Below are 7,500 nucleotides of genomic sequence, written 5' to 3'. Positions count from 1 at the left end.
TTAAAAAATAGATTGAACTTTGGGCAGTGTGGCCCAGTGGTTAGGGCGCTTGCCTTTGAAATACGGAGATCCCGGGTTCAAGACCCGCTCTGACCACTTGTTGCATTTGATCCTGATTGTCCCTGCTTCAACTTTCCAGCTGCACTTGTAAATAGCCAACTGGTTTGCCTCCGGCCGGTTGGGATTCTTAATAGTTGTCGTTGTTCTGTTCTGTAGTTTCGTTGTGTTTCATTGGCCCTGAAAAGCCCCTATGGGGAGCGGTCAATTAAGTATAAATGAATGAATGCTCATTCGCTAGGATGCCGGTATCCCTTGTATATTGCGGACGCCTGCTAGGTTTATTGGGGATAGCCCGACGTATGGTTTCCCACAGGGAGTCAGTATTAACTTGTTGTGTGAGGTATTCTCTTTCTGCTTGCCAAATAGACTGTTTAATCTCCCGCCTCAAGTCCGCAAACGCTTCAATTTAGTTGAGTGCCAACAACAAAACCATCACAAACTGTCAACACAATAATATGAACACTATTCAAACGGTCAATGTCCTGAACTCAGGAAGTGAAAAAAATCCATTGATCCAGTGTGATCATTTGAACTTGAAATCAACTTAAACAATGCAAGTTACAATACAACTACAGCAATCTCACCTCGCACGTATAAAAGGGGGAGTAAACAAAGGAATGACGCTATTCTCTTCAAGCTGCATGCAGATAGTTTCACCATGCCTGACCCTCAGGTTTCAGCTAATGCTGTTGAAGAAGCCCAGGCTGTTTTGCAAAACCCAGCCCCTGACGAAGCCCAAGCGCCAGCTCAAGCTGATGAAGTTTCTTTGGAGGTTTGTGAAACTCTATTTTCTCTGTCCTTTGTCTCGTGTTTCGCTGTGGTTCTCGATTGTTTTGTTTCTGTTTAGGTTCTACGCTTCTGTTTGTTTTTGTCCGCCCTGTTTTACTTTTAACGTTTTGCCCTTTTTATTTGTGGGCTTTCCGGGTTATTTTTGGTTTGGTATATTAGTCGCCCGGCTTCATAATGTTTGCCCTTTTTTCATGTGGGCTTTGCAGGCAGTTTTATCTCGTATGTTCTTTGCCCTGCTGTTAACGTTTTGCCCTTTTTGTGGGCCTTGCAGGCTATAATTTGGTTTGGTTTGTTATTTGCCCTGCTTCTAACGTCTGCCCTCTTTTCATGTGAGCTTTGCGGGCAATTCTAATTTCATATGTTATTTTATTTGCTGTTGCGGGCTATATTTTGTGTTATATATTATTCGCCCTGGTTTTTACATTTGCCCTCTTTTTGTGTGGGCTTTGCAGGCAATTTTATCTTCGTATGTTCTTAGCCCTGCTGTTAACGGTTTGCCCCTTTTGTGGGCCTTGCGGGCTAAAATGTCCTTTGGTTTGCTATTTGCCCTGCTTCTAAACGTCTGCCCTCCTTCAATGTGGGCTTTGCAGGTAATTCTTTTTTTGGCATGTCGTTTGGTTTGCTGTTAACATTCTTCCCCATTCATCGGCTATGTCAGCGTTTTTGGGCTCCCAAAAAGGGTTTTTCAGTACCTATTTACAGATATAAATGCAAACTATATCTAACAAGCTAATATCGTCAAATGCTAACTGTCATACAATCATTCATTCATTCATTACAAGTATCAGGGCTTTCTTAAAGGCCTTTACAGTAGTAGCGTGTCTAACGTGTTCCACAGGGATACTGCTCTATAGGCGAAGGTTTGTTGGCCGGTGGCTAACCTGAATAATGGGATTTCGAACTTCTCATTATTACGGGTTGTGCGATTATGTACAGAAGATCGTTTTTGTACATAGATATTTAGGAGCTAAATTGCTGGCACACTTATAAGCCATAACGGCGTCTCTGAATTTGAGCATCTTACTAACTGGAAGCCAGTTGAGTTCATCAAGTAATGGCGTCACATGGTCATATTTCCGAGCGCCTCAGATAATTTTGCAGGTGAAGTTCTGAATAAGTTGCAGCTTTTGAATGTTCTTAGATGAGGTATTAGACCACACGGTCGAACAGTAGAGCATTTTGCTAAAGACAAGAGATGTCATAATTAAAACTAAAGTCTTCCTATCAAAACAGTATTTCACACGGTTGATCTGAACCAGTTTAGTCAAGCAAGAAGAGACTAAGTGGGAGATATGAGCGCATAGGTCAGGTGTGAATCTATGTATACTCCTAGATCTCCTGCTGATTCGACAGCCATAAGAATCTTTCCAATAAACGAAACAGTAAAATTGACTGAATGTTTACTTATCATTTGCTTGGTGCTGATCAACAAGAACTTCGTTTTCTCAGGGTTTATTAACAAATCATTTGTGCAAATCATCTTCGAGCTTGAACTTAGCGTCAATGGCATCGGCTACGGAAAAAGATAGTAAAACTTTAGAGTCATCGACATATGACTCGAGCTGGCAGAATTGAGGAGCCCCTGGCAGATCGTTTAGATAAATACAAAGGAGGAGCGGCGAAAGAATCGCTCCCTGGGGGACTGCGTGTGTGATTGGTAATGGATCTGATAGCAGCTACAGCGGGTGAGGCACCTAAAGCGGAGAGCTTCTGATGGCATATACTGTCGAAAGCCTTTGAGAGGTCGGGTTAGACTAATGCGCCTATTTCCTTTTTGTCCATCGCCTCCAAAATTAGATCCGTGGTATAAATATTCAAGGTCTCAGTCCAATGGAATGACTTGTTGCCGCTTTGGTGGGGTGATAAATTGTTCTACAATCTTGGACAGAATAAAATGGAACAGAAATGCCCCCTCTCCCCCAAATCAAGGATGAAGCCATGTGAAGGCCAAAACGCGCCATTTTCTCATCATTGATTTTGGGGGGAGGGGTGGTCTCAATGTTCCATTTAATCTGTCCAAGATTGTATCAAGGGCATCTACGTCACGAAATCAAGGATTTGGTCAATTAAGAGGGCGTATGTCAACACATTTATCGCCCGAAATCACTGGCCTCTGACGCAGTCACACGCGTCGTTATGTTACTATGTTGAGATATTACATGGTAGATATTTTTAGGGATACGGAGCGTATAAAAGGGTAACCTTAAGTGAAACTTAAGTACTAGTAAATTAAAGAATAAGGGTATAACTCTAGAACTGAAGAAAAAATGCCATCTAGAGAAAGAATACCTGAGGAAACAAAAACAAGTGTTAGATTTCTGAAGGCCACTACTGATCTTACTCTGAAAGAGATTGCTCAGCGGTGAAAAAATTTCCAAAACAAGTGTGCACTGCTTGATAAGTACAAGAGACACAGCGCCTGAAAACAATAGAAGTTTATGTGGCCAGAAGAGAAAAGTTAACCCTGAACAAGAGGAATTAATTCTTGGAAGCATTACCGAATTGAGAGATAAAGAGAGTTCGTTTTCGTTTTCATCCCGGCGTTTGATGGAACGGACGGAAATTCGTCATGTCACTGATCGAACTGTTAGACGTCTTCTCAAAATGGTTACTTCTTCCTGCAGGCACGCAAAAAGGGGTTGATGAGTGAGGCGGACAAAGAAAAGAGGGTTGCATTTGCCCAAACGATGAAAGAAAACTATCCCCCAAATGTATGGACATACTCCATCGCCTTTTACTTGGATGGTGTTTCGTTCGTCTACAAGACCAACCCAATGGACCAAGCCTGTGCTCCTAAAGGAAGAGTATGGAGAAAAAAATCAGAAGGGCCTACACAAGGGTGCTTGGCTAAAGGGAAGAAAGTCGGAACGGGAGGAAAGGTTGCCAAATTTATAGTTGCAATAAGTTTCGGAAAAGGAGTAGTAATTTGTGAAAGATACGAGACAATGAACGGCAATTTCTTCACTTCTTTCATTGATAAAAATTTTAACACCATGTTTTCGTATTCTGACAAAGGATTGAGTTGAATGTGGCTTCAGGACGCTGATCCATCTCAAAACAGCAGAGCAGCCCGGGACGCTATGGTTCGTTGTCAGTCAGAACTTTTAAAAATACCACCACGAAGTCCGGACTTGAATCCGATAGAGAACATTTTTCACATTGTTTCCAGGAAGTTGGAGAAAGATGCGCTTCAGCAAGAGATTACCCATGAATCGTATGAAGAGTTTTGCGATAGAGTACAAGAAACAATAAATAGCATTTCGTGGGAGTCAATCGATAAAACTATACGGTCTATGAACGGTTGCGTCGCTGAAATTATACGAAGCAATGGCGAAAGACTCAAGTATTAAAGTATCGCTTTTAGCGTTGTGGCGCAATTAATGGCTTTACATGACATCAAAACGTTTAAGGCACGATTTACGAGGTGTCTGATACGATTTACGTCTGCTTTGAGACGCTTTTCAACGGTTTAGCTCGATTAACAAGCAATCGAAATAAAGTGTCTGTCTGATCAGTCACTTTACTGACTTGACGTGAAAAATCGACAAAATTCGTTGGTACCAGGTAAATCATGCTCTACTTTTCATCATGGAAAAATCAGAAGATTGACCAGGTAAAAATCGGCAACAAATTTAAGGGAGCCGCAAAAGAAATTCTTAAAATTCACAAGACTGACAAAGTTCTGTATGGCTATTTGTAAATGGATTGGTATTCGATGGTTGAGGGTTCGAATCCTCCTTCCATCAATATCAATGTCTTTATTTCTTTTTTATAGGCTTCCTTTTTGAAACGCAGGTTTACGAGAATCATTACAGTCAACTTTTAAGTATTCGAGGTGCCAAATTTTTAATTCATCCAGCAGTCTTTCTGAAATTAATTTTTATCACTGAAAAAAACGAATGAATTAGCAATGAATTAACTTATGAAGTAACGCTGTCCAAGTAATTTTTAGGAGTGTGTTTCCCATCATAGATTCAATATCTCCTACATTGTAGTAATATTCCGATTCCAGAATAACAATTCTTTAATTGATTAACAAAGGACAAATACAATAATTCAAATAATTTTAATGTATTGAGTTCTTCGCAGTGATCCCGCTGGCTATCGATGCAAAATAAATTCGGCAAAGCATTTTGCACATGAAGGGACTGTCAGTTGCTCACTGTCTCTAATTTGTCTTTGGAACTGGAAAGAGTGCCAGCGTAGCGCCATCATTTCGGTCTCTCTTTCATCGATAATCCCTCCCCTTACATAAACAATATCGTGCTTGGTAGTACAAAATACTGGGGTGTCCCTTTTAAACTCTAGATCGCGTGAAAAATATGACTTTGGGGCAGGAGGATGAACTGGCTGGCCCTCGAGCATAAGAAGTAAATCATGCCACTGAATGATTTGGGGGTTCCATCTAAAGTCGTTTAAAAAAATGACCTCCGCTTTTTCAGCTTCCACCCACGCGAAATTAGATGTTGCGAAATTACAAAAAGACCTATAAATAATGTTTAATGGGTTAAGAAGAAACGTTTTGCCAGTGTTTGCAGGACCCTTTAGAAGAATGTTTCGAAATTTCCCCCTTCCTTTTTCAAGAAGATTTCTTACAGCTTCACTAAATGCTTCCCTCGACACATCGTTCCACAGCAGGATCTGCTCAGCACACTGCATCCCTCGGTGCAAGGATCTTCCACGAATTTCTGTAAGATCTCTAGCCTTGACATTTTGCTTCTTCGGAGCACTTCACTTGACCTTTCCATGTCCCAAGCCATTGAGATAACTTCCTCAACCACCCTGTTCCCCCTGTTCATCACGAATTCCGCTAAGTCAATTTTGCCCTCAGATTTGTGTTCACGCGCCAATGCAAGTAGCTCTGTTCTATTCTGGATGTTTTTTTCAACGATTATGTTCGAAACCTCGAAACAACTTAGGCGCTGTGATCGCCTACGTTTTTGCTAGTTTTGTTTGCTCGCCTGGCATTCTCTTCCGTGTCTTCTTCGACGTCCTCTTCGCAGTCTTCGTTGCCTGTGGATTCTGCTGACGAATCGTCGAGTGCAGGTAACCGTCTTTTAACACGAGCTTGACTCGCCGATATCGTTCTTGGTGGACCACGATTTGCCAAATCAGGATGATATCGAGACTGAATGCAACTGTCATCTTCTTTTGTTGTGTACAACCAAGCGGTGTAGTAATTTGCGTGACGGTTGGAAAAGTGCACGTATATATTCATTCCACTTGCTCTTTAAATAGTCTTGAATCGGCAGCCATCTCCTGACACGGTCCAACTTTAGCACCATGTGGTAGTGCTTCCCTCCCTTTTTATGATTTCTTGGCAGCAAGACCACTGAACCACTTTTGATTTCGGGATTTCGGCCCCTTACAATTCGAAACTGCTTCACAAACTGCATCCACGAACGATTGTCTGTCCGGAGAAATGCTGAGATCAGCTTGGCTGTAAGTCAGTAGGTACACGCTCCGCACTTTTGATGGCTCTAATTGTTCATCAAGGCTTTCTGATTGACTTTCACTGCTCGATAAATATTGCGAAAGCAACTCCATTTTACCGATATGTTCTGACAAACGTATCTCGCAAGTTCGAGCAGAAATATTCAATCGTTACGCTCATTAAAATTTCCCGCACAATCATTACCGAAGCTGCATATTTTACAATTTCACGCCGATCAGAACATGCTTTTAAACACGTACTATTTATTCCTAATTAAACACAAAAAGTACATGAACAGCTAATAAGAAATTCCACTTGCAATCTCTTTTTCCAGTGTCGTTCAGCTCAGTTAGTAATGAAGCCGCTGTGCTCTCGAATGCGTGTTTCATCTCGTGATTACCCTAAATAACGCTACTACTGTAGTAACGCCGAGATAACAGACAATCTTGGACAGAATAAAATGGAACAGAAATGCCCCCTCTCCCCCAAATCAAGGATGAAGCCATGTGAAGGCCAAAACGCACCATTTTCTCATCATTGATTTTGGGGTAAGGGGTGGTCTCAATGTTCCATTTAATCTGTCCAAGATTGTAGAACGATTTTCTTGCAAACTTTAGACGCAACATTAAGTAGTGACGATGGCCGATTATTCGGAGGCTGTTCATGGTCTCCCTCTTTTAGGAGTGGGATGACCTCAGCAATCTTCCAGTCTGATGGAAAAGTAGAAGTACCGAGTGAGCAGTTGATTATCTCAGTAATAGGCCCAAGCTTTAGTTTTATCAGGTCCTGGAGCTCTGTTCAATGGTAAAGACAAGATGGTACGCCTTACAACTTCGATGCTCATGGGAGTGAACCTGAAACAATCATCGGAAAATGATACAAGATCTGGCATGGGTGAATTTGAACAGATGATATTATTTTCTAATGCCAGCTTTGCAACAGCCTCAGCTGTGCGGCCTTCTACGGATGAAAAATATGAATTAAATTCATTAGCCACGATCGTCTCTTGTGTTTTTGATGGAACAATGTTGTTTATCACTTTCCAAAGGGATCTCGAGTTATTCATATTGTTCTGAACTTTTTGATATGTATGATGTTTTCAGCTTCAATGAGAGCTTTTTCACACTATTGCAGGAGATTTTATATTCTGCCCAGTCAAATTCATTGCGCGTTAGAAGAAAACAACGATGGAGACAGTTTCTTAATTTCATAAGATC

General features: G+C 41.3%; 1 pseudogene; it reads right to left on the bottom strand.

The window, feature by feature from the left end:
* Nucleotides 1–5,441: 5,441 nt before the first annotated feature.
* LOC138013790 (uncharacterized) lies at nucleotides 5,442–6,134 on the bottom strand (annotated as a pseudogene).
* Nucleotides 6,135–7,500: the final 1,366 nt, after the last annotated feature.

This window comes from Montipora capricornis, chromosome 8 (assembly GCF_036669925.1).
Source record: "Montipora capricornis isolate CH-2021 chromosome 8, ASM3666992v2, whole genome shotgun sequence".
Lineage (NCBI taxonomy): Eukaryota > Metazoa > Cnidaria > Anthozoa > Scleractinia > Acroporidae > Montipora > Montipora capricornis.
The sequence above is the reverse complement of the archived record's forward strand: the minus strand, read 5'-3'. Positions and strand labels throughout refer to the sequence as shown.